The 26,259-nt window shown below is 38.8% G+C and overlaps 1 pseudogene; it reads right to left on the bottom strand.

Annotated features, from left to right (window-relative positions):
- Window positions 1-7,275: 7,275 nt before the first annotated feature.
- Window positions 7,276-10,294, bottom strand: LOC118846776 (annotated as a pseudogene).
- Window positions 10,295-26,259: the final 15,965 nt, after the last annotated feature.

Here is a 26,259-nt window from a genome sequence, read left to right as displayed (position 1 = left end):
CTGGGTGGCATTAACAAAATAATACCTGAGTTACCTGACGACCCTTGCCCTACTCCCTCAGGGGTAACTTCTCTCTACCTGTCTTGCAGTATCTCCTCTTGTTCCTTTTCACTTTCCACTCCTTTGCCCCCTCCCACTACTTTGTAGCCTCCTTTAGCTACTTCTTCTATTACTATTGCCTGGTCTTCTCCATCTGCTCCTGCCCAAGATACGAAAGCAAAAGTAAGAGGTGCCCTGGATGACAATGCCTATAGACCAGATTAAGAGCATTGACCTGGAGGGGGCAGAGCCAAGATGGTGGCTGGAAAACAGGGAGAGCTTGAGTTCTCCCCCAAATCCCTCCAAACACCTGTAAAAAAATGGCTCTGAACAAATTCTAGAGCTACAGAACCCACAAAATAAAAGAGAGAAACAAGTCTCCAGCCCAAGACAGCCTGGATGGTTGGTGGGAAGGGTCAGCCCGGCTTGGGATGTGCCAGGACCAACCAGACTGGGAAGAGCAGGCCTTAGGGCCCTGAATCACTGAGCTGTGGCAGTTTCCAGACTTATTAACCCACAAACACCAAAGACAGTGGAACAGGTCAGTGTGACAACTGCATGGATATGGGTGAGAGAAGTGCAAGGTCTGGCCCCAGCCCCAGGGGCAGCAGAGGTGGTGCAGTGGCAGTAGCAGGAAGCTCCTGCAGCTTCTTCCAGAGCTCCAGTGTCAGATACTTCCAGAGTCCCTGGCCCACACAGTGGGAGGAATCAAGTGGTGGATCAGAGCAAGAGTGCAGGGATTGCTTTGCTGGAACAGAGGCAGGTTCTCTTGCTTTGCCCTGCTTGGATCTGGGTTGCAGTCCCAGTTGGCAGTTCTTGGGGGTGGAGGAGCGCTGGTGGGGCAGAGCTTCCTGTGACTGTGGAGTAGAAATAGCTCTGAAAACAGCAGCACAAGGCCCCTAAAGGTTTAGAACACTTTGGTACTCCCTACTCTAAAAGCAGTCATACTCTGACAAAAAGCTGAAGGGTCAAGTAGTTCACTGGGAACATGAACAGGCAGCGAGAAAGGACTCAGACTATAGAATCTTTTTTTGCTGACAAAGAAGACCAAAACAAACAACTAGAAAAAGTCAACAAAGTCAAAGAGCCTACATCAAAAGCCTGCAAGAAAAATATGAATTGGGCTCAGGCCATGGAAGAGCTCAAGAAAGATTTGGAAAAGCAAGTAAGAGAAGTAGAGGAAAAACTGGAAAGAGAAATGAGAGTGATGCAAGAAAATCATGAAAAACAAGTCAATGACTTGCTAAAGGAGACCCAAAAAATACTGAAGAAAATAACACCTTAAAAAATTAACTCAAATGGCAAAAGAGCTCCAAAAAACCAATGAGGAGAAGAATGCCTTGAAAAGCAGAATTAGCCAAATGGAAAAGGAGGTCCAAAAAACCACAGAAGGAAATACTGCCTTAAAAATTAGATTGGAACAAGTGGAAGCTAGCGATTTTATAAGAAATCAAGAAATTATAGAACAGAACCAAAAGAATGAAAAAATGAAAGACAATGTGAACTATCTCATTAGAAAAACCACTGACCTAGAGAACAGATGCAGGAGATATAATTTAAAAACTATTGGACTACCTGAAAGCCATTATCAAAAAAAGAGCCTAGATATCATCTTTCAAAAAATTATCAAGGAAAACTGCCCTGATATTCTAGAGCCATAGGGTAAAACAGAAATTGAAAGAATCCACTGATCACCTCTTGAAAAAGATCCCAAAAAGAAAAGTCCTAGGAATATTGTTGCTAAATTCCAGAGTTCCCTGGTCAAGGAGAAAATATTGCGAGTAGCCAGAAAGAAACAATTTGAGTATTGTGGAAACACAATCAGGATAATACAAGATATAGCAACTTCTACATTAGGGGATCAAAGGACTTGGAATATGATATTCCGGAGGTCAAAGGAGCTAGGATTAAAACCAAGAATCACCCACCCAGCAAAACTGAGTATAATACTCCAAGACAAAATATGGATTTTCAATAAAATAGAGGACTTTCAAGCTTTCTCAATGAAAAGACCAGAGCTGAATAGAAAATCTGACTTTCAAACACAACAATCAAGGGAAGCATGAAAAGGTAAACAAGAAAGAGAAATAATCACAAGGGACTTACTAAAGTTGAACCATTTTGTTTACATTCCTACATGGAAAGATGATATTTGTAATTCATGAGACCTTTCTCAGTATTAGGATAGTCGAATATAGACAGAGGGCACAGGGTGAGTTGGATATGAAAGGATGATATCTAAAAAACTAAAATAAAATTAAGAGATGAGAGAGGAATATACTGGGAGAAGGAGAAAGGGGGAGATAGAATGGGGTAAATTATGTCACATAAAAGTGGCAAGAAAAAGCAGTTCTATTGGAAGGGAAGAGAGGGCAGGTGAGGGGGAATGAGTGAATCTTGCTCTCATCGGATTTGACCTGAGGAGGGAATACTATACACACTCAATTGGGGATCTTACCCCATAGGAAAGTAGGGGGAAGGGGATAAGAGGGGGGATGATAGAAGGGAGGGCAGATCAGGGAGGAGGAAGTCAAAAGTAAACACTTTTGAAAAGGACAGGGTCAAGGGAGAAAGTTGAATAAAGGGGGACAGGATAGGACAGAGGGAAATATAGTTAGTCTTTCACAACATGACTAGTATGGAAGTGTTTTGCATAATGATACATGTGTAGCCTATGTTGAATTGTTTACCTTCTCAATGAGGGTGGGTGGGGAGGAAAGAAGGGAGAGAATTTGGAACTCAAAGTTCCAAAAACAAATGCTCAAAAAAAAGTTGTTTCTATGTGCAACTAGGAAATAAGATATACAGGCAATGGGGCATAGAAATCTATCTTGCCCTATAAGAAAATAAGGGGAAAGGAGATGGGGCGGGGGAGTGGGGTGACAGAAGGGAGGGCACACTGGGGAACAGGGCAATCAGAATATATGCCATCTTGGAGTGGGGGGAGGTAGAAATGGAGAGAAAATTTGTAACTTAAAATCTTGTGGAAATCAATGTTGAAAACTAAAAATGTTAAATAATAAAAATATTAAAAAGAAAAAAAGAGCATTCACCTGCATGTCTATGAAGGACAGGTGAAGGAAATAAAGAAGCAGGAAAAAACAGAAACCTGTGAGAAAAAATACCAAACTGCTCATGCCCCAGTACAGACTGACCCAATACATACCATTCTGGTTCCTGCACAGGTTTTTTTGGAAACTGGTAAGTCAAGTGAATGCTTTTATTGCCACAATAAGGGCCATATTGCCCAATACTGTAGAAAGATAAAGTGGGACCTCAGGGATGGGAGGAAAATGACCCTCGAGATTCCAAGGGAAAATCTGATTCATGAAGGTATGGGACAGGGAAAGGGACTATGGATTTCAGTGAGGACTCCTTTGTTTTTGTTAAACCTGATGTCCTGGCTCCTGTTATTCTGATCCATTCCTTTCCCCACACTGGAGAACCCTATGTCACCCTTAAAAGTTGGTGATATAATTGATGATTGTTTGATGAATGATGGAGCTCTTAATTCATGTCTAATGAGTAAACCTAATTCCAATGGTGTCTCTGTTAGATATATAAATGTTGTTGGGGTCTCAAGAAAGCCTCATATTGTTCCCAGACAGTCTCATTGCACTATATCCACTGGCCCCCTTTCTGTCAAACACTCCTTCCTCCTCATGCCTAAATCCCTTGTGAATCTACTGGGATGGGATGTCTCATGAAAACTATAAAGCTACTATTTTCCTGTTCTCCTGATAGTATTCTGTCTTTACAATTACCTGAAGATTCTGTCTCCTTATTCCCCATTTTCATCCAAAATTATCAGGAGGCACATGTGGATGCTCTTAGTATCCCATTTGACATCCCCAACTCCCTAGAGTTTCTTCCTCTTTGGATGTAGGCCTCCTAGAATCAGTCATCCCAATTACCATCAAAGCCCTCCCAGTACCCCGTCTCTTAGTGCCCCTTATCCAGAGAATCTATTGACAGCATTTCACCCATCATTAACTCGCTAAGAGATCAAGGTATTGCTATACCTTGTAAGTCACCTTACAATACACCTCTTTTCCCTGTAAGAACTTAAGCAAGTCCCAGAGAGCAAGTCTGTTTATCACTTTTTCTAAAATTTTTGTACAATTAATACGTGTGTTAGACCCAGACATTAAATGGTGCCCAACCCTGCTATAATTGTTTCCTCAATTCCTTATGAAGCTACCTGTTTCGCAGTGATAGATCTTTGCCCAGTATTTTTTAATATCCCATTCACCAATATCTCAGCACCTGTTTGCCTTTACCTGGAATAACTCACAATGGACATGGACTTACCTATGACATCCGTGTGTGTTTGTTTTCTCAGATTTTACCACAAGATTTAGCTTCTATCACTTTTTAAAGTGCCATCTTGATCCCAAAGGGGGATGCCTAGGGTCACACAGGTAGTAAGTGTCTGAAGCAAAATTTGAACTCAGGTTTTCTTGACTTCAGGTCCTTGATTCTAATGATAATTAGAATTCTAATACAGGCCTTGAGAATGTTCTAATAATGTTCTAAAATTGGGTTCAGGATTTTATATAAAATTTTATTGTTCATCCTCTGAACAAGCTGGTACTGTAAAATGTTTAGTTTTGGATTTCCCAGTCATTATTTAAATTTCTTAACTATATCAACATAACATATCACAAGACAGTTATCAGTGGTAAAATTGACATGTTCCCTTTATGAAGCTTAAATCTGAATGAAATAAATGAACACCAGTCTTTAAAAAGTTAAATGATAATGCCAATTTAGAAAAGTACTCTTAACCTTATTTTACATATCTACTTTGGTAAATATTAAATCTTTAACCAGAAAGGCTCTTTTTATAAGTCAGATCCTCATAGATTCTTTTTCAGATTCTTCCTTCAGTCTGTTGTTGGCAATGTCTATATCAGGTCAGGGATTAGATAAAGATAAAAACATCAAGGAGTATGTAAAAAATTTAAATTCTCTGAAGTTTCAAGTGAACTATGGGTTCCTAATTTTACATTCTTTTTTTTTCCAGTTATTCCAGTCATGTTCAACTCTTCATGACCCCATCTGGGGCAAAGATACTGGAGTGGTTTGCCGTTTCCTTCTCCAGCTAATTTTACAGAGGAGAAAACTGAGGCAAACAGAGTTAAGTGATTTTCCAGGGTCACACAGCTAGTAGGTATCCAAGGTCAGAATTGAACCTAGGTCCTGTAACTCTAGAATCAGAACTTTTTCTAGTACTCCATATGTTATCTCCTCCAAAAGAAGAGAAGGTTCTTAAATGAAGGATAATTTCATTTTTGTATTTGTACTGGAAGCAACTAGCACAGCGCCTAGCACATAGGAATTACCTAATAAATGTTTCTTGGTTGGCTGATTGTTTAGACCAAAGCTCCTGCTGGCCCCTCTGAACAGAATCTGTTCTCTGTATTCCCATGGATCCAGTCATCTTGGGATCTCTGTGTTCTGTGAGCAAAGTGAAAGTGAGCATGCCTACTCTCCATGAGAAGGCAGGTGAGCCTCCAATATCTCCCCCTCCCCAAAATGCCTATTCCTTGTAATTTCATTAGCTTGCCTGAGAGAATTTACTAAATTGAGAACTATTTGCATTGGAAGGAAGAATTTCTTTACCCAGAATTCCATCTACAAATGAAACCACAAGTCCAACAAAAAAAAATCTCTGAATATAATCTACATTCTTAAAAGGAGGCATCTTTGAAAGGAAAACAGTATGTATACTTTTAGATACCTCTGTGTGTATGATCATTTGAGGAGGTAGATATAAATATAGATAGGAATATAGACATAGACATAAAGATTGAGATAAAATAGAGATATGTAGATATATAAAATAATTTGAAGTGCCTATTGGAGGATAGAGTATACATATTTCATTCCTTCCCAGCTAATTAATCTCAACTGGCTTAGACACTTGTTTAATCAATCAACAGGCCAAGAAACATAATCACAAAATATAAACTAGATGTTAAGAAACATTCCTACAACCTCACCATAAGTTTGAATGAGTCCTTAGTCAATTTGACAGTATCATAGTATTTTGGTAACTAACATCATACAGGAGACATATTGTTAGTAGCTGAGAAAATCAGTCAGGTCTCCTGGTCTGTAAATAAAAACAGCAAGACAGTCTGGGAGCAATAATAGTCCACTAGTTGAAGATCCCAAATTTGGGATTGTATTAGTTTAGGAGTTATAGAGGCAGACCATTTCACTGTACCTACAGCAAAGGGTAGAAAAGTTGGGGGAAAGAAATTAGAGGGAGTGTGATACTCCTCTGCCTTCCCCTATTGACCACATCACTAGAGAAACTGGAGTAGCTAGCACACAGTGAATGCATCCAATCATGAATAAAGAGAAACACCAAAGACAGACAGATGTAGAAACACAGTCGGCTTAGGAGGAAGTATCAAGAAACATGACATCTCCTAATAGATCGAAATGCTAGCTATGGACTTCAGAAGGAAGTGGAGTCTACCTGACTGGCCCACTTAGTATAGAACTCTATCCAAGAGGAACTGCATGAGTATTCTCCCAAGGGAGAAAGTAAGGACTTCAAGCACCAGGAGATGTGATTCTCTCCTTGCCATATGTATTCCATATATGAGCATTCCACCAACAATATACTTTGAATTTTAGTCCTCTCTTCCCATGAGAACCCAATTTTTGTGAGAAAGTGCACCCAGGATTTGAGGGCAACGTTTTATACCAACTGTTCTTATTATGCCATCTTAGCAAATGCCTTTGCTAAAAGTTAACTGGGGCTACTGATTCATGAGAAGCACAATGGTGAGGGATCATGAACAAAAATATTAGAAGTACAGACCTAGATCCTGAGAGTAGTCAGCCAACTGCCAGAGAGCTAGCTTACCAGCAAATGCTAGTGGGAGCTTGGATAGTATTCCAGAGGGGTTAAAAGATATTTTATACATATGTGTATATATATATATATATATATATGCATGCATATATATACATATACACATACATATACATGCATATGTATATATACATTATATATAATATATTCACACACATACATAATCTTAAAAATTTAAGTACAGTTTTAAGCTATTAAATCTACTTTTAAAAAAACTTTTTTTTTCTTTCCCAAGAACATTCTGAGAGATTTAAATTATTGAGAGGAGAGGCTAAAGTAGCCACTCTTGTTTTTGCTCTGTATTGAAAACATAAACTTTTTTACCTCATTTCCAGCCAGGAGCGTCATTGCAGTTTTTCTGTGGTGGTATTCTGTGGAGCTCTGATCCTATAAGCTTTGTTCCTTTTCACCTTTGAAAGAAGAAAGGCTTTTTGAGTCTTTTCAGCACAGAAGACCTTTGCAAAACAGAATGGACTGGGGGGCAACTGAAGGGATAACTGAGAAAAATCAAATGGGATCCAACTATAAGAGGGGCACTGATTCATGTTTTCCCCTGATCTGAAGAGGAGCCCACCACCACTGAGCTCCATTCTGTCAGGGGGTTCAGTGAAAGCCAAGCAGACTGATGCATGTGTGGGCAGCAGCCCTATGGACTGGCACTTATAGAAAGCTAAAACCAACCCCATGAGGTTCCCAGTGAGATAGACCAAGACTTGGATGAACTTCTGACTTGAACTCTAGCATCCTGAAAGTGACTAAAATAAGCAAAAGTGCTTGAATGGGCCACCAGGCCATCATACACACCACCTTGCTGGGGAAGATGGAAATGGTACTGCCTGCCATGTACAAGATGAAAACATTCATGGGGAATCAGTTTAAAGGGACCCAAGGCCACACTTTTCTGCCAGGATCTTGTCTGTCTCCTGCACCCTGGTATCTGGCACTTGCTTGTTCAGGTAACTCCGTGTATCTATGGAATCTCCCTGACCAACTCCCCAGTCATTTTGGCCCCTGCTGCTACCTCCTGGGCCATGCAGCAGAATGAGCCATTTGAAACTCCAGCCTCAGTGCCCCACCAAACTTGGTCTGAGTTGTCATGGCAACAGCCTCTGAACTCAGAGAAGAAGGAAGCAGTGCAGGACCATATCGCTCCCGGGATGGGCAGGGTTCCCCAACCACCTTCCCAGAGAGACAGCCTCAGTCCCCAAGAGCACTCCCTGCAAAGCCTTAGCCTTGCCTCCTAAATAGCACTTCTGAGTTCTATGAAAAAAAACTTTTTAAAGCTATTAAGGCTTAAAACTGCACTAAGACTTTTGGTATGCCTCGTATATATGATCTTTCAATCCTTCTGGGACAGTACCCAAAATCCCACTAGCATTGTAATTGTGAGTGTGTGTATGACTTCTTTTCAAAGATATTTCATTTTAGTGCCCATATCAGAACCAGCATGATATTACTGACCCTCCCTACCCAAGAGGTTTGTGAATTCAGATAATGGGGGGCAGCTAGGTGGTGTGTTGGATAGAGCACCAGCCTCGAAGTTAGGAGGACTTGAGTTCAAATGTGGCCTCAGACACTCACCAGCTGCATAAGCCTGGGCAAGTCACTGTTTGTCCCATTTTCCAAATCTGCAAAATTAGGTGGATATTGATATATATTTTGAATTCTCTCTTAAGTTCTGCTATGAACATGACAATGCTTTTTTTTCTTTTCTTATTTTGTATTTGTTTTAATATTTAAGTTTACAGCATATTTCTTCTTTTCTTACATTTTCTTTTTCTTTTCCCATATCATACTTAAGTTTAAAATAAATAATTTTTTAAAACGAGGTGGAGAGGGAAATGGCAAACCACCCCAGTATCTTTGCCAAAAAAGGGAGGTCACAAAGAGTTGGACATGACTGAAACAACTGAACAACAAAATTCAGATAATGTATGTGAAAGTACTTTATAAAGCATTGTATAAATGTGATATTATTTTTCTAAGGAGGATCCAATACAGTCCAGTAATACAGTTGTTTCTCTTCCTAAACTTGTACTCAATCTCTCTAGTCAAGTATTATCCCAGCTTCATTCTCAATAGTGACCTGGTTACCTTCAAATGAAAATGAATTTTATATAGCAATATTGCTGAAATACATCACCCTATTAGCGATTACACAACCATATAGACTGTATTTATTCACTAGGGAATAAATTTTTCAGGTAAACCAAAGATCTGACCTCTTCCATGAATATTTGAATACCCTTCAAGGAAGCTATTGTATACTTCTTTAATCTATGTAAATCCCATCCCTGAACAAAGTATCTTCTGTCTGTTTGTTTTATTTTGTTTCCATTACCATAAACAGTATTTGTTTCCTTCCTTCCAGGGATTAGAGCCATCATATAAATCACCCTAATTTTGGCTTTCAGATATAAGCAACTTTTTTTCTTAAAAGATTGTGATAGCTTTTGAAAATGACACAATTTTTTTTGTTGTTCAAGACAACCCTTCTGGTTAACTTTCAGATTTCCCCATAGTATGAGGCTCCCACACCTTGTTCAGTGTTGTACACACTTCTTTGTTCTTGAGAACACAGCAAGGATCAGGCTCTGTGCTGTAAGAAACACCAAATATGTGGAATACAGAGAAACACGGGAAGGCTATGAACTGAGCAGAGTGAAGTGAGCAGAATGAGAATAATATAAACAAAAAGGAGATAAATTAAGCCAAATTCTATATAATTCCAATTCTGCTTGCTGGGTTGGTAAGCAGAGGTGTTAATCACTTTATCATCCCCAACTTTTTGTGAGCAGGGCTATCCAGAGACTCACTCCCCTCTTGGGGCATAAATGTCTATCTTGCCACTCTCTGACTTTCTCTTTTAGGGAAATGTTTCCTTTCAGTCTGGTCACATGGCCTAGGGAGAATAATGGTAGATGCCTGACTCAATGCCAGTCAACTAGCTTCTCACAGTTACTAATTTATTTTGATGCCCAGAAACCCCGCCAAATGTATACTCTCTGCCCTGGGAAATTATTAAAATAAATCAATATCTTGCTCCTTTGGATAAGTCTCCAGTCAGAAATTGTGTTCTGATAGATACATCCATTTCTCTTGCCTTCTGGTCCTTACCCAGTTGCTTTTCTCAATCCTGCATTCAAGCAAGAGGACCCACAATTTAGCAATTCTGTTGAATTATCATATTTGCCAACTTAAGTAACACAATAAACTTTTTTTAAAAAAGATAAATTCTTCCCAAGTCCTAAAGGAAACATGGAATCCAAAGAAAGTGCACTTTTCTAGAGAGAGAAAGAAGAGGGGAGGAAGAATAAAGTTTACTTGGCCTCAGTCTTTAGCCCGAGCAGATTTTAACGTCATGCGTTCTTCCCCAGATATGGTCCATGTATACATTATCCATCCTCATCACCCTGGCTCATAATTCCCCAAAGTTCTTGCTGCTCCTCCTGCTTCTTGCTCGCACAAGTCAAAAGGTAAGAGGGATGAGCTTGGACAGTCCACTTCCCAATCTCCAGAAGGAGTCTTTTGAATCACTCTCCTCCTCAGGTATGGCCAAAGGCCCATTTCTCAGGGACCAATCAGCCCACAAGAAAAGCTGACAAAATTCAGCTCCATCCCTTTCATAGAGAGGTGAGGAACTATAGATGTAGAGTTTCACATATACTGACAGATATAATGCTGTATTAGTTCTTTTTGCTTAATTCTTTAATTGTTAAAAAGAAAAGGTATAATTCATAGGGGTTGGAGAAAGGACGTTGTTGTTGTTGTTGTTGTGTTTGTCCTTCATTCTCGAAGAGGACCATGACATCAGGGAAATGATGCTGTGACTTGCAGTTGACTTGGCTCTGAGTGAGGGAGGGCTGTACAAGGTCACCAGCCTCACTTTCTCCTCCAGAGCCATCTGGGTCCAGTGGCCTGAATTCGCCAGGACGACTGGAGATGGCTCAAGGAGACCCTGGCCCTCGGGCTAAGGCCTTTTCAGGTTCTCACTTTGAGTGAGGTAAACCCAATTCAGTGAATAGGCCTCTTTAAGAAGTTAATCAATGGATGGCCCCTTTGATCAAAATTCAAAAAAAAAAAATCAAACGGGGAAGGGAAGACCTTCAGGGTTCCTGGCCAAAAGAGAAACAGTTACTATGTTGTATTTACATTCACCCTGTGCTAGGAGGACAGGGACCTATTGTCCAATCTATGAGCTCCACAGTGAATTGGGTTTAAGGCTTGGTTTTTCAGAAAGAAATGTAGCCAGTAAAACCAAAGTTAAGGAGGCAACCTTCAGCCATCGGAATGTACCACATTGAAATATCAGGCCACTGGACCCAGATGGCTCTGGAGGAGAAAGTGAGGCTGGTAACCTTGCACAGCCCTCCCTCACTCAGAGCCAAGTCAACTGCAAGTCACAGCATCATTTCCCTGATGTCATGGTCCTCTTCGAGAATGAAGGACAAACACACATTTCAGTGGCTGAAGGAAAGGAGGTATGGATCCAGAAATGACTGTAATGTCAAAATAAATGGCATCAACAAAATTTTGTTAACTTGTTTTTAAAAGAAAGAGTCACAATCAAAAGACTGAGATTCTGGCCCAGGGTATTGCATCTATTTGGCTAATATAATATATTAATATGATGTGATATGATATGATATAATATAATATAATATAATAATATATATAATATAATATATATAATAATAATATAATATAATGTAATTCATTCCTAGGAAAGACTCAAATTGTTTCTTCCTAGATCATCCAATAATCTTGTTGGGCTCTATAAAAATAAAAAAGTAGAAAAACCTGAAGGCCAAATACCTGGCGGACAATTTCCAGGATCAAAGAAACATGAAAATAGAGTAGAAAATGAATCATTTAAGCAGTGCTAGGCTACATTAAGAAAAGCAGAGTGTTTGCAAATAGGGAAGTAATTATTCCACCATTCCGTCCCCTGTTCATCCAACATGAGGACATGATAACTGAATGATCAGGCTGTTCTTTTTGACTCCAGAAGGCAGAAGCAATGGGTTTAAGTTCCAATAGAGGCAAATTTAGGCATGAAGTAAAGAGAAATATCCTACTAATCAGAGCTAACTAAAGGTGGGATATGCTGTCTCTAGAGTTAGTAGTCTTTAAGGTGAGCCTGGATGACTTCTTGTCAAGCATAACGTAATGGATATTCTCATTCCGGTATAAATTAGACCAGATGATTTCCAAAGGTCCTTTCCAAGTCTGAGACACTATGATTCGATGAAAATCAATGGATGGTTTTTTTCACATGATTTTTGAACAAAAAGGAAATAATCTTTTTTGAATCTAATTTCAAGAAAATTATCTTCCCTATTTCCATTTTAATGTATGTGAAGAATCATTGTAAATCTATAAAGCACCATGCAAATGCCAGGTATGATAATGACATCATAACAAAATTATTAAGATCATAGCTCAAATTTATTTAGCACCTTACAGTTTACAAAGTATTTTCATTAAGACTGCCCTGTGATCCTACAAACCTACTCACATTCTTAGAACAAGTCCCTCTGTGCTATAAAATTCTAACAATACACAGAGTCAAGTAGACAAAGGTCAGAACTTTTAGGTTCCATTTTTTTCTCCAAAAAGAATTTTAAATAACTAAGATCATAGAACATTTTGGCACTGGCAAAGGGAGGTGGAGTTGAAACTGCAATCAAATGCCCCTTTGATGTCACTTATACCCAACGTACTTCAAAGAGATAAACATATGAGCCAATGCAAAAATGCCAAGGCTTTCACCCATCATCAAACACTCTACTCTTCCCCATCTGTAAAATGAGGTTGGACTGAATGCTCTCTAAAGTACCTTCCAGCTCTTATTATTATGAAGAGAAGACTCTTTGAGAGCTAGGCTAATCAGGTTCAAATCTACACAGGAAATAAATATTGATAAGGGAGTTAACTATTTAATGAGTTGAAAGTTTGGAGATAAGGGTAGAGATAGATGAGTCTGAATAGTAACCTTTTTTTAAGGCAAAAGTTTCGCCTCTCTCCCCAAACTCAAAACAACTGAGAGCCCCACCAGGATTTTTGATTTCCTCCAGCAAAGAATGGTGGGTTTTTTGTTTTGTTTTGTTTTGTTTTGTTCTAGCACTAAGTAGTAATTTCCAGGCTGGGGGTAAAGCAGGGTGAGGAAATATAAAATCTTGAGTTTCTACCCAAGCTCTCTCTTAGCAGTTGACATCATATCCTACTTTACTAGGACCATTGTGTCCATATGTTTGTAAATTCTCTCATCTTCCTCTATACCTCACAACCTTTCCAGATATTCATTTGTCTTCTCTCTTGTTCTATCCTGAAAGGATGAGATGATTCTTCTTGGTAAGGCTATTTAGTGCTAAAGCTAACTTCTCTTCTTGCTATTCCTCATTCATGACACTCTATAGCATGTGCCATAAGTCCCATAAGTTTTAAGTAGCTTAAAATGGCAGTAAAACTTCTGAGACACCCTATTTCTCCCACCTCTGTGCCATTATACTAAGCTGTCCCCTATGCTGGGAATGTACACCTTCCTTACTTCCAACCAATGTACTCCCTATTTCCTGCAAAGCTCAGCTCAAGCACCACTTTCTACATTGTCTTTTCTGATTCTCCCAGGTCCCAGTACCTTTGCCCCCCACCCCAATAATTACAGTGTGCTTATTTTGTGTATATATTTAATACATCATATGTAAGTACATACAAAATATATGCAAATTTTGTCTCTCCTGATAGACTATAAGCTCTTCGAGGGCGAGGACTATTTAATTTTTGTCTTCGTATCCCTTGCACCTGGGACAGTGCCTGGCATATAGGTAATAAACACTTAAGAAATTCATAGCTGATTGATATATGAGTGAGTTCAGGAAGCAACATGCCAACCTCAGAATATATATATAGCCAGAAGGCATCACAACCCTGGTGCTTCAGTGCCTAATTACCAAAAGGTGAGAAAGTCTTCAAGCAAGCAAGCCTGCCCTAAGCAAGCTTTCCTTTTAGGCAAGTTCCTTCCCAACAGGCTCCATGTGACTCAGGATGCATCACACCTGTGAGCTGGACACATGTGGTCACATTAGCCTATTAATGGATGAGGAAGATCTTCCTATTCCATTAATATTACACCATCTCTCTCCTCTTCACATTCACTCAGGCAATCCCCCATAGCTAGACCATAATCCTCATCTCTGCTTGTCAGAATCCTTCCCTTCCTCCAAAGCTCAGTTCAGTGGCCATCTCCTCTATAAGGCTTTCCCTGGTCTTCAGGCAAACACTTTCACATTTTCCTAAAGCAGTTTTTAGAACATTCTTCTTTGCCCCAATAGAATATAAGCCTTTTAAAGAGCAGAGGGTGCTTTTTAAATCTTTAAACTCTCAGAGCCTAAAATAGTGCCTTGCACATCAAAGACACTTAACAAATGACTGCTGAATTGAATTGGATCTGGCTCAGTTCTGTACCAGGATCACTGGTTTGCTAGGGACATGCATGAGGAGCATAAATCAATGTAGAATTTTCCTGGAAGTGCTTGGTGTTGTCCATGAAACTCTCAGACCACATAAACCATGGTCTGCTCCAGAAAACTCTCCTAGGGCTCAGATTCCTTAAGAGTCTGATCCACTTGCATTAGCAATACAAACGCTCAGATTCTTAAAATCTCACCCACCCAATTGGTGTTCTACTAAACTTTGTCTTTGGCTGAAAAAAAACTCTCCTAGAACTCAGGTCACATCAGCAGTTTTAGTATAGTGTATAGTTTGTGGGGGATGGGGTGCATGTGTATACATATATAATGTTATATTATTTTATATTATATAGGCTCATACATAGTATAGGTCCTCTAGTCTAAGCTCTTCATTTTACATGTAATGGAGAAAGGATGCGATTTCCCTCCCTCCTTCATCCCCACCTCTACTCAGTTGATGTAACCACAGATCTTAGTCAGAGATAATGAGGTTTTAAACTAACTAGAAAGCTGTGATCACACCCAGTGATCCCTTTATGAAGGATGAACCCATTTCTCTGATAAATTAAATGCAACAACCTCATTGGACAAGCAAAAATTGGATACAAAACAATGGACATGACTTTGCAGGCTTTATAGCTAAGTCCTGGTGAGGGTTCTAAGCAAGGTCTCCAGGGTGGGGAGAAAAGGAGATTTCTCTCACATCTATCAGCAACTTTCCCAAAGGATAACACCCCATCTAGCAGTTTGAGAGTTCATCAGTTTGAGCAAGCAATAGAAAAGAAGCCTTACCCCTGACAGGGAATTACTTTTATGGGAGAGGAATGGGTTTCTCTCTCATCACCAGCCCCACCATCAATCCTGTTGGTTTGAAGTAGAACTCTCTGACCAGTAGGAATTACTGCATCCAGCAAGCAACAGAGACACACACTCCAGACAGACAAAGATAAAGATAGTCAACTGAAGGAGGAAATAGTTTCAAGGAGGGTGATCCCTTGCAACCAAGAAGAGGATAGAATCAACAATAGAACTTCAGGAGGAGAGAAAGAGCTTCTAAACCTAGCAGTTCCAAAGTTGTGGGTTGTCTGGGTACATGTGTTTACTACAAGTATGTTTCACAACCATCAAACTCTTGAGTTTATTCCCACTCTTCCCATGGAGGCTGTATCTGTAGGAGAATGTGCCCCACAGGTATGAGGGGGATAGTATTAGTTAATGTTTTAACTATGCCATCTATCTTAGTAAATGCCTTTTCTAAGAGCTAATTGTATTTACTGGATGATAATTAATGAGAAATATACCAGTGGGGCTTATGAACTATAATATTCAGAGTGCAGACACATGGGTTAACTTAGAATCCAAGGTATCAGCTACCCTTTGGATATATAACCCAAGTAGGGGAAGTAGCCCAAGGGGAATGTTTTATACAGATGAGAAAACTGAAGCATGGAGAGGCTTATTGGTTACATGGGTATTAAGATTATAGAATCATGGATTTAGAGCTGGAAGGGATCTTAAAGATTAAGTGACGTCCTCAAAATCAAGTAAGTAGTACAGCTAGGATTTGAACCCTGAGTCTTTGACATAAATCCAATATTAATACAAGATGATAGCTCTCTCCATTCTGAGTCAGTTATGAAATTTGTATGACTAGTGGCTAACTACTCAAATGCACTTTCAACCTGAAAAATTGAGGAGTCATATTTCCCTATTCTCAACTCTCAGCTACCTCCAAGTAGAGTTTTTCCAATGGATTTCTGTAGAATTTCAATTCGATTTCCTCTTTCCTGGACTCACTGAATCATTTTGAAAAACCAACTAATGTAAGCCCCCAATTTTGTAACTGAGAAAATGGAAGCCCAGAAAGGTTGATATTGATTGAAGATCATACACAGCAAGTTAGTGGCCAACTGGAACACAAGTTATCCTGACTTTACATCTGATGCTCCTTTCCTCTTCTATTATATGATTCACTGATATAGTTATGATTAGATTGCAAGCTCCTTGAGTGAAGGGATTGTCTTTTGCCTCTTTTTGTATCTCTGAAGCTTAGCACAGTGCTTACAGCACAGCAGGCATTTAATAAAGTTTATTGGTCAATTGACTGATTAATTCTCTCCCTCACTGAATATAAGCTCATTCATTTAGGGCCAAGAAGTGTTGTTTGTTTTTGTCTCTGTACCCCCTAGTGGCTAGCATGCTGTCTGGAACACACAAGGTGCTTAATAAATGTTTATTGATTGATTAAGAGTAGGGATGCTAGCTCTATTTTTCAGTGTCTTACTAAAGACAGTAAAATTTAAAGCTCACTAAGCTACAATTTAGCTCACTAGACACATGTATTTTCAAAGAGAAAACACTATCAACACAGACAACATCAAGTCAATAGATATTTATTGAATGAGCCTAGCATCAGAGATGCCCTTCAGCCAAAAATTAACGTAAACAAAATTTATCTCCAATCCTCTGCTTCCAGAACTTCCTTTTTCTCTTCCCTTTTGTCCATTTGCTGTGTCCTTAGCATATAATCAATGACGATTATATGATGATTGCAATATCCCTCATTGCTTCTACCGTAAATGGGAAGGAGCTTTATCTAAGACCTGTCATCCCCTCTTGCCTGACACTTCTCCTGCCCTGCTCTATATTAAGTCAGGTCATTGGGCTCCCTGTCTATTTTATTGATATTTCCTTTTTTTAATACTTCTGTCACTTTCCAATTATGTTCTCCCTAACAGAGACTTGGGTGGTTAAGCAAAGCAAATAAACACATTGGTAATGTAATGACAATGTATGCCTCATCCCTTTCCTGTAGAGTACCACCTCTCTGCACAGAGGTAGGAGGCATGTTTCACTTTAGTCATGATTGGCCACTGAACTGATGGGAATTTCGAAGTCCTTCAAAGCTATTTTCCTCTACGTTATTTTGGCCATTGTCTTCATTGTTGTCCTGGTCCTGTTTACTTAGCTCAGTTCACACTAGTCTCCCCAAATTTCTCTAAATCCTTCATATGGGGGAACGTGTCTTATTCTGAGAATCCATTGCTTCCTTTCTATGGAATTTCAACAAGCAAATGAGGTGACATTGTTCAGAGAACCAGCATCCTAGGTTATCATCTGCTTTCTGGAAATTTTAATAACCACTGCCTTCTTTCAGGCCACCAAGGTACCCCTATTCATACTCTTATATCAGTGAGCCAAATGTTATTCAAGAGCCTTGACTGGAATTGTTTGACTTACTCTCTCAGAGTGTACCACTGGGAGCAATTGACCTAATATTTTACACTATTCAACTATTTGATTAAGGGACTAGGAGTGAGAGTTGTTTGGTTTTTGTAAAATAACAGAACTTTCTTTCCATTTAACTCCAAGAAAATAAGGACAGGATTGTTCCAGGAGAGGGAAGATTGGTCAGTTATTTTCTCTGGCCACTATAGGGAAAACTAATAAGTTTGGCAAGGATGGTTTAAGTTAAATGACAAAGAATATTTTTGAAAATCAAGTAAGGGAAGCCCAGGGGAAATTTACCAAAGGAACCTGTGTAGTCTCCCTCATCGTATATGCTTACCCTTTTTTAAAAAAGCATCAATCAAAAAAATTAGTTGAGTTCATTTAAATTGCTTCTACATTCTGGTAGGAGCTAGATTTAATTATGTTGTGCTTTCTTTCAAATCCATATGCCACAACTCTATGAATAGAATTCCTGAACTTCTTTGCCTAACAGTGGCATTTTATATCCTAATCAAGGAAGCCTAGTATCATAAACTTAGAGTTGGAAAGGACCTTCAAGGTCATCTAATCCAATTCTCTCATTTTACAGATGAGGGAACTGAAGCCAGACCAACTGAAGTGACTTGACCAAGGTCATAGAGGTGCTAAGTCGTGGAATCAGCATTGAATGTAGATCCTCTGAATCCAAATTCTGCCCTTTTCCACCACACTGTCTTTTCTCACCTAAGTTAATAATCTCCATTTAGATGCAAGCAAAATAATAATGCAAATGCTATTTTCTCTGTATCCAGACCCATGTATTGCACTTGTTTTCTCCAGCTACAAAATAGCAAAATTACCAGATCAAGGCCTCCAATATATTGCAAAGTTCTGTGAAGGATATATGGATAGACATGAATGAGACTCACATAGGATGAGAAGGTATGGATGGGCTGCCAAGGTGGAGAGAACAGTCATATTAAGATAACACAACTTTAAATATTCAAGTATTCTCTTTGGGAAAATGCTTCTTTAAAAGTGCTTTAAGAGGTTTAATAGATCACAATTAAAAACTATCAGAAACTTATTTCAAGAATGTATGTATTTTAATTTTATTTCCCTTGGGTCATTAAAGGGAAATGTTTTCTTGTCAGGATGCTAACCATGTACTTAAGTAAATGTCTTTTTATTCCTGAGAGATTTTTTCCACAACAGCTCACTGAGAGTCAGTATGTATTCTTTAGGGAACATTGGTAAATACCATGTAATTTCAGTGGTCTGATATCTCTATCATATGGATATGTGGACATTGTGATAAGGAATGCTGCAGCTTAATGGAGGTCATCTTAGTTATTCTAAGGGACAACCCTGTACTCCTAATGGCCCAAATTATTTCCTTCTGATTTGCCTAGCTTTTCATTTTACATATCAGCCAGGCAGAAAATGACTGGTTGCTAAGCGACAATTCTCCTTTTAAAGACAAGAAGGAGAATGGAAGTCATTTGAAAATGTACTATCTATTTACATGTAGGTAAAGAGAGAGACCCATCCTGATCATCTGGCTCTTGGCACAGAATGTGTGTCATGCATTTTGAATGGGGAATGGCAGTCTCTGAATACTGAGTGAGTTTGATCTCTAGATTCTCCAACACCTAATACTTTCTTCTAGCACCTAGCTGAGCTACCTGAAAGATCACAAACTGATACAGGGACACAGGCTTGAGGACAATTTTATTTTGAGGAGCTACTTTAAACAGCATACCTTAAAAAATAATCAATAATCATACTTAAATTGTCATATACTAAAATATAAATGAATAATAATGTACTTTAACAAATAAACAGTTTTAATCAGGTCAAGCTTAATACTCTATTACAGGATCATAGGAATGAGAGCTAAAAGGATCACAGCTTTAGAAGTGTAAGTAATCAATCTCAAAGGTCATCTAGTCCAACCCCTTTATTCTACAGATGAGGAAACTGAGAATGATTGAGGATAAGTGAATCACCCAAGAGCACACAAGTAGATGCCCCACAGGTAAGAATAAACCCAGGTTCTCTGATTCTGGATGTGAGGTTCTTTCTACTATTTAATGTTGTCTCTTGAACCTACTCCTTGGGAACTACCCTTCTGGAAGCAAAAACCTGAGCAAAAAATGTACTGCACCCTGACATAGTAACAGCCTTAGTCTTCTACTCATACAAGAGCTATTCATAAAGCCCTGACACCTGGCATGGCTAAGAGTGAATGAAAATGGCTACTTAATTGTAAATCATTTCCCTTCCCTCCAGTCCAGTTTCCCTCTCTTCCCTCTATTCAAAGCCCTTCTCCTGACAACCCTCCCCTGATCATTGTTTTTATCATCTCTGTTATCATTCTTGTTGCAATACTACTAGCATGGTTAGAATTTCTGCTACTTTAGGACATATGGAGTTATAATTGTGTTCAAGCTTCAATACATTATAGCCTTCAATACTGTCTTTCTTCAACTTTTCATTACTCATAGAGGAGTCAGGAGGCATACCGCATCCACAATTCCCAAAGCATAGCAATAATCCAACAAGCAATGAATAGCAATATGTGGGCTAATTTTAGTCAACAAAGCTGTAATTATGGCTATCCAACCTGAACCTGCAGCAAATCATTGGACTTAAATAAAAATTGATCATGTAACTATGGGGGCTCTAGAGGAGGTCTCTTTCAATAAATATTATTTTGGGGATTTGAATTGATTCTTCTGGGCAATTCTTTGAATTTGGGTCAAAGTTTATCAAGAAGAGAAAGATAAAAATTGAGAGTAATGATTTTATTTAAAATCACATTATACTAAATGTTCTTTGCAAAATAATTATTCCTTTCTTAGTATATAGTGTTATATGTTTCAAACAAATTAAGAAGTCACAAAAATTATGTTTTACCTAAGTTCTTTCACTTTCCCTCCAATCTTAGCTGGTTTTAAAGAGAGTATTTCTCAGTCATATTAGACTGACTTGAAGAGATTTTTTTTCTCTCAATGTTTGTTTGTTTTTTGTCTTCAAGGAAGAGTATAGAACGACTAGGTAAATCAAATGACAGCTAAAGTACAAAAATTTCACAAAACACACCAATGGGAAACAAACGTTTCATTGAAGAGGGAAAATACCCATATGTTGGTGGACTTCTTCAAAAAAAATGTTTGTAATTCTAGTGTACATAGATTCATGTTTATAGACTCAATTTGAATCAAAATGTATTTATTAATCACCTGTCATGTGCAGAGCATTATGCTATCTGCTGAGGAAAATCCAGTATCACAGCCTTTGCCCTCACGTAATTTAGAATTTAGTAGTTGGACATGATACACATCAAGAACCATCCTTTTTAAATGTAGGATGTATTTTGGTGTTGCCTTTAGTGGGTTGTATGTGACCATATGAATCTGTCTAGATGTGGCTCACAGGAAGGTATTAATAGACATCTCTAGAATCTCCTCCACCTAGTCCTTTCCAAGAGAGACTTTGATTCCTACCAAAAAGGGAGTAGAAGGTTGGGGCCATAAGGCTGGCCACCCTGCTCTTCTCAGACAGGGTGCTAGAATTGTTTTACTTTGCCCCCTCCCCAAATATGGTTAGTCTAGAGATAATATTTTTTAAGTTCCAGTTGTACTGCTGATTGCTATCACTTTAATGGAGCAGAAGAGCTCTAAGTTCTATAACCAGAGTTGACTCTCTTCCTACCAAATGCCAGTTCCAAAAAAAAAAAAAATCACACATAGCAAATAGCAAGTAAACCCATTCGTCCACGCCAAGGGTAAACAGAAATCAGAGAGGTTTACAAAATACAACATATGAGACAATACACAGAGTGAATAGGCTCCCCCAGTGGGAATGAAATAACTCAGCTCAACCATAAGAAAGAAAGACAATCCCAGATCTTACCCAAGAGGAAATTCCCTGCCTGAAATCTCTAGCATGATAACCTGGGGATAGGGACATGATATGAGCACTAGCTTCTTTACATGTTGGCTTTTTCCTGAAGTCTTTTTCTCCTTCAAGGACCTTTTCCTGAAGAGAATGTGGAACAGAGTATCTCCTCTTTTGAAGTTGCAAGCCATAAATAAGAAATAGGCTCTGTCCTCCCCAAATTCTCACCAACTCTGCCCTTCACACAGGCACCTCAGAGCATCAAGTAATCATTCTCCACCAACAGAGTCTCATGCTAATAGACTTGAGCTCTTACATTCAAATAGCATATGGTAAAGGTATAAGGAAGGTGTGAAATATTGTGTGAAGTCAGAGGGAAGAATAGTTACTACTGAAAGTGGAGATGAAGGAAGGTTTCCTGGAGGAGGTATAAGCTTTAAAGGATGTGGAAATATTCAACAGTTGGAAAGAGGTGGGAGGCAGGGAAGAGCCATTCAGTGGAGGGAGAGAGCCAGCCTGGACTCTACCTCAAACCTCTCCCCTCTCTAATCCATCCTATATAGTTGTCACAATGTCACAATGATATTCCTATAGCTCAGGTCTGACCATGTAACTCCACTATTAAATAAAGTTGAATGACTTCCAGTTACCTCACAATCAAATCTTCTGTTTGACATTTAAAGCCCCTCACTTCAACCTTCTTTTCCAACTTTATGGCACATTACTCTCATTCACATGCTCTCTGGTCCAATCAAACTTGCCCTCACATATCTCCCATGTCTGTGCCTTTCCACATGCCATCCTACATGGTTAGCATTCACTCTCTTCTCACTTCCACCTCTTACAATGCCTATTTTCCTTCAAAACCCAGCTCCAATACCATGTCCAACATCAGGCCTTTCCTGATGATCACAAGTTCACTCCCTCCTTGAGTTTTCTTATGCTGTTCTTCTTCATATGTGTTATCTCTCCCTATTAGATTGTGAGCTACTTTAGGACAGTGACCATTTAGTAATGATTTTGTATCCATATCAACATATCAACGTGATGGGGGTGATATCAGCCCACAGTAATTGCACAGTATTTGCTAATGTTTCCCTAAAGAACATGAACTGACTCACTGAAAGAAATAAGTTGTTATGGGGGTAGAGGTGGGGGGGGCGGAAATCCCTCAGGAAAAAAAGGCATTTACCTAAGTTTTAAAGTACATAGCTCTGAGAAGAAAGCACTTATCTTTTACAACTAACAGGAAAACTTATCACTTTGTGATAACTTATTAGGCTTCTTAAAAATACATTTAATTGTTATTTTTCTGGAAAAAAATACTTTAGTATTTTGAAAGGTCTTTGTGGTCTTATCAATACAGTCCTCCCCTTCCACATTAGCAACCCAGCCACACTTTCTTATCTTCTGTGATTCTTATCCATGTCTTTCTCCAGATCCTCGGTAAAAGATCTGTCCAATGTACTAGTGATATATGTCTGGTTCTTCTTCTATTTTGTGGAGATTAGTCCAGTACACAGGCTGCCCATCATTTGTGAACAAAAAGAAAATGTCATTTGTATTATCATCGTATTTGTATATAAAAGATAATTATTAACTTAGGTGAGAGAAGATATATGTAACATTCTATCTCTTTACTCTGTACACTTTCATTGACTGCCCCCTTGCCTGAAATGCCATCTCTTCTCCTCTCTACCTTCTGACTTCCCTGGCTTCCTTTAAGTGTCAACTAAAATCCTACCTTCTACAAGAAGCCTTTCCTGGTATTCCTTAATGCTGACACCTTCCTCCTAAGATTATCTCAAATTTATCCAGTATAAATCTTGTTTATGCAGAGTTGTTTGTGTGTATTCTCCCTCCCCCATCCTATTCTAGGTTTTATAATTAGCCCTTTCAGTGATTATTGTGTGAATTGAACTAGAAGGCCTCAGAGGTCCCTTGCAACACTGAGATTATCTTATTCTATGAACAAAACAGGGTAACTAATTGGACATAAAATGTGAAAAACAGTAAAAGATCAAAGGTAAGCCCAAAGTTTCAATCATGGGAAACTGAGTGGCGTTACTAGGCGAAGTCAGAAAGAGGATCCAGTTTTAGATAAAAGACTATTTATTATAAGATTGCTTCAAGGAATGTTGAATTTGAAATGTTGGTGTGGCACCTATATGAGAATGTCCTGTGGAAATTGGAGATGTTGGTCTAGAACTTGGAAAAGAGGTAAAATCTGAAGACTTATGCAAAGTGACAATAGTTAAACTCATGGGTGTGAGATTACTAAGGAAGAGAGTGTATATAAAGAGGAAAGAGGACCATGAATAGGACCTTAGGGAATGCTCAACTTAAGGGATTGGAAAGAAAATAATGAATTAGCAAATGGAATGAGAGCATAAATTAGAGTGGAAAGGAAGAGCATGTGGTATCTCAAAAGTCAACAGAAACTGGAATACACAGAAGAAGGAATTATGTGGTTAATAATGTTGAATGATGTGAAGAGATCGAAAAGGGTAAATACTAGTGGGGAAAAGGCCATTGGATTTGGCAATCATAGTAACATCATAGACACATCCTAGATATGCAAATTCTCTTTTGAGTTCCCTCGCTGACAGTACCATCTTTCCTTCCCTGTGGCCAATTTATTTTCCTATGGAAATAAGGTTTATATAACCCCCAAATAAATTAAAGAGGAAAATGATCCATATTTGCAAAAATATGTACAGCAGCTTCACTGATAACCATGATGGTGTAGTTTCTGATCTAGAGTCAAACATCCTGAAAAATGAAGTCAAGTAGGAAACATTGCTAACAATAAGGCTAGTGGAGGTGATAGAATTTCAGTTGAGCTATTTAAAACCCTAAACAGTGATTCTGTTAGAGTGCTGCACTAAATATATCAGCAAATTTGGAAAACACAAACAGTGGCCACTGGATTGTAAAAGATCAGTTTATGTCCCAATCCTAAAGAAAGGCAATGACAAGGAATGTTCAAATTACTAAACAATTGTGCTCATTTCACACAACAGTAATATTATGCTTAAGATTATGCAAGCCAGGTTTCAGCAATATGTGAACCAAGAATTAACAGAAGAACAAGCTGTTTTTTGAAGAGGCAGAAGAACTAGAGACCAAATTGCCAACATTCACTGTATTATGGAGAAAGCAAGGGAGTTCCAAGAAAACATCTACTTCAGCTTTGTTGACTACTCTAAAGCCTTTGACTGTGTGGATCACATCAAAATGTGGCAAGTTCTCAAAAAGATGGATGTACCAGATCATCTTACTTGTCTCCTGAGGAATCTGTATGCAGTCCAAGAAGCAACAGTTAGAACCAATCATGGAACAACTGATTGGTTTAAGACTGGAAAAGGAGTATAATAATGCTGTTTTTTGTCACTTTGTAACTTATATGCCAAGAATGTCATGCAAAATGCTATGCTGGATGAATAAAAAGCTAGAATTAGAAGATATATCAACAATCTCAAATATGTAGACAACACCATTCTGATGGCAGAAAGTGAAGAGGAATTAAGAAATCTCTTGATAAGAGTGAAAGAGGAAAGTGTAAAAGTTGTCTTGAAGCTTAACATCAAAAAAACTAAGATCTTGGCAACTGGTCCCACCCTAGCAAATAGAGGGAGAAGAAATGGAAGAAGTGCCAGATTTTATATTCTTGGGCTCAAAAATCACTGCAGATGGTTACTGCAGCCATGAAATTAAAAGATGCTTGCTCTTTGGAAGGAAAACTATGGTAAATCTGGAGAGCATACTAAAAGTAGAGACATCACCTTGCTGACAAAGGTCTGTATAGTCAAAGCTATAGTTTTTCCAGTAGCAATGTATGGAGAGTTTGAACTATAAGGAAAGCTAAGCATCTCAAAATTGATACTTTCAAATTGTGGTGCTGGAGAAGACTTTTGAGAGTCCCTTGGACAGCAGGGAGATAAAATCATTTAATACTTAAAGAAATTAATTCAGACTATTCTCTGGAAGATCCAATGCTGAAGCTGAAACATAGATACTTTGGCCCCATAATGAGAAGATGGAACTCATTGGAAAAGACCCTGACAATTAAGAAAGATTGAAGACCAAAGGAAAAGGGGATGAGTGAGAATGAGATGGATAGATAGTATCATAGAAACATGAATTTGGACAGATTTTGAGAGGCAGTGGAGGCAAGAAGGGCCTGGTATGCTATGGTCCATGGGGTCATTGAGAGTCAGATATTACTGAATGGCTGAACAACAACAAAGGAAACTAGATCTCCCCATCTCATCCAGACTAGAAGTGCAGTAGGCATTCAAAGGCCTGACCCCACAGCTGATCAGCACTGGAGTTTTAACTGATCCATTTCTGAAGTGTGCCACTTCATTCCTTCTTAGGCAAACTGGTGGCCTCCCATTACCAAGGGCTCATCATATTAGCGCTGGACTTAATGTACATACCTCATTGGCTTTAGTCCACTATAGCACAGAACTCCCAAACTCAAGAGATATGCCATCTTCAGACTCCCCAGCATCAGAGATCATCAGTGTGTACCACCCTGCCTGGCCAGCTACACCAAACTAGTCAGTTTTTAAGCAAAGAAGCCCATTTATCCAAGTCAATAGTACAACTGGGATCAGAGAAAGTATATATAGGCGAATATGTACCAGACAATATAGAATGAAGGAGTTCTCCCATTGGCAGTGAAATAATTCAACCCAGAAGTTCCAGATCTCACCCCTAAGGTAATTCCCTCAAGTT

Source organism: Trichosurus vulpecula, chromosome 4, assembly GCF_011100635.1.
Source record: "Trichosurus vulpecula isolate mTriVul1 chromosome 4, mTriVul1.pri, whole genome shotgun sequence".
In the NCBI taxonomy this organism is placed as follows: domain Eukaryota; kingdom Metazoa; phylum Chordata; class Mammalia; order Diprotodontia; family Phalangeridae; genus Trichosurus; species Trichosurus vulpecula.
The sequence above is the reverse complement of the archived record's forward strand: the minus strand, read 5'-3'. Positions and strand labels throughout refer to the sequence as shown.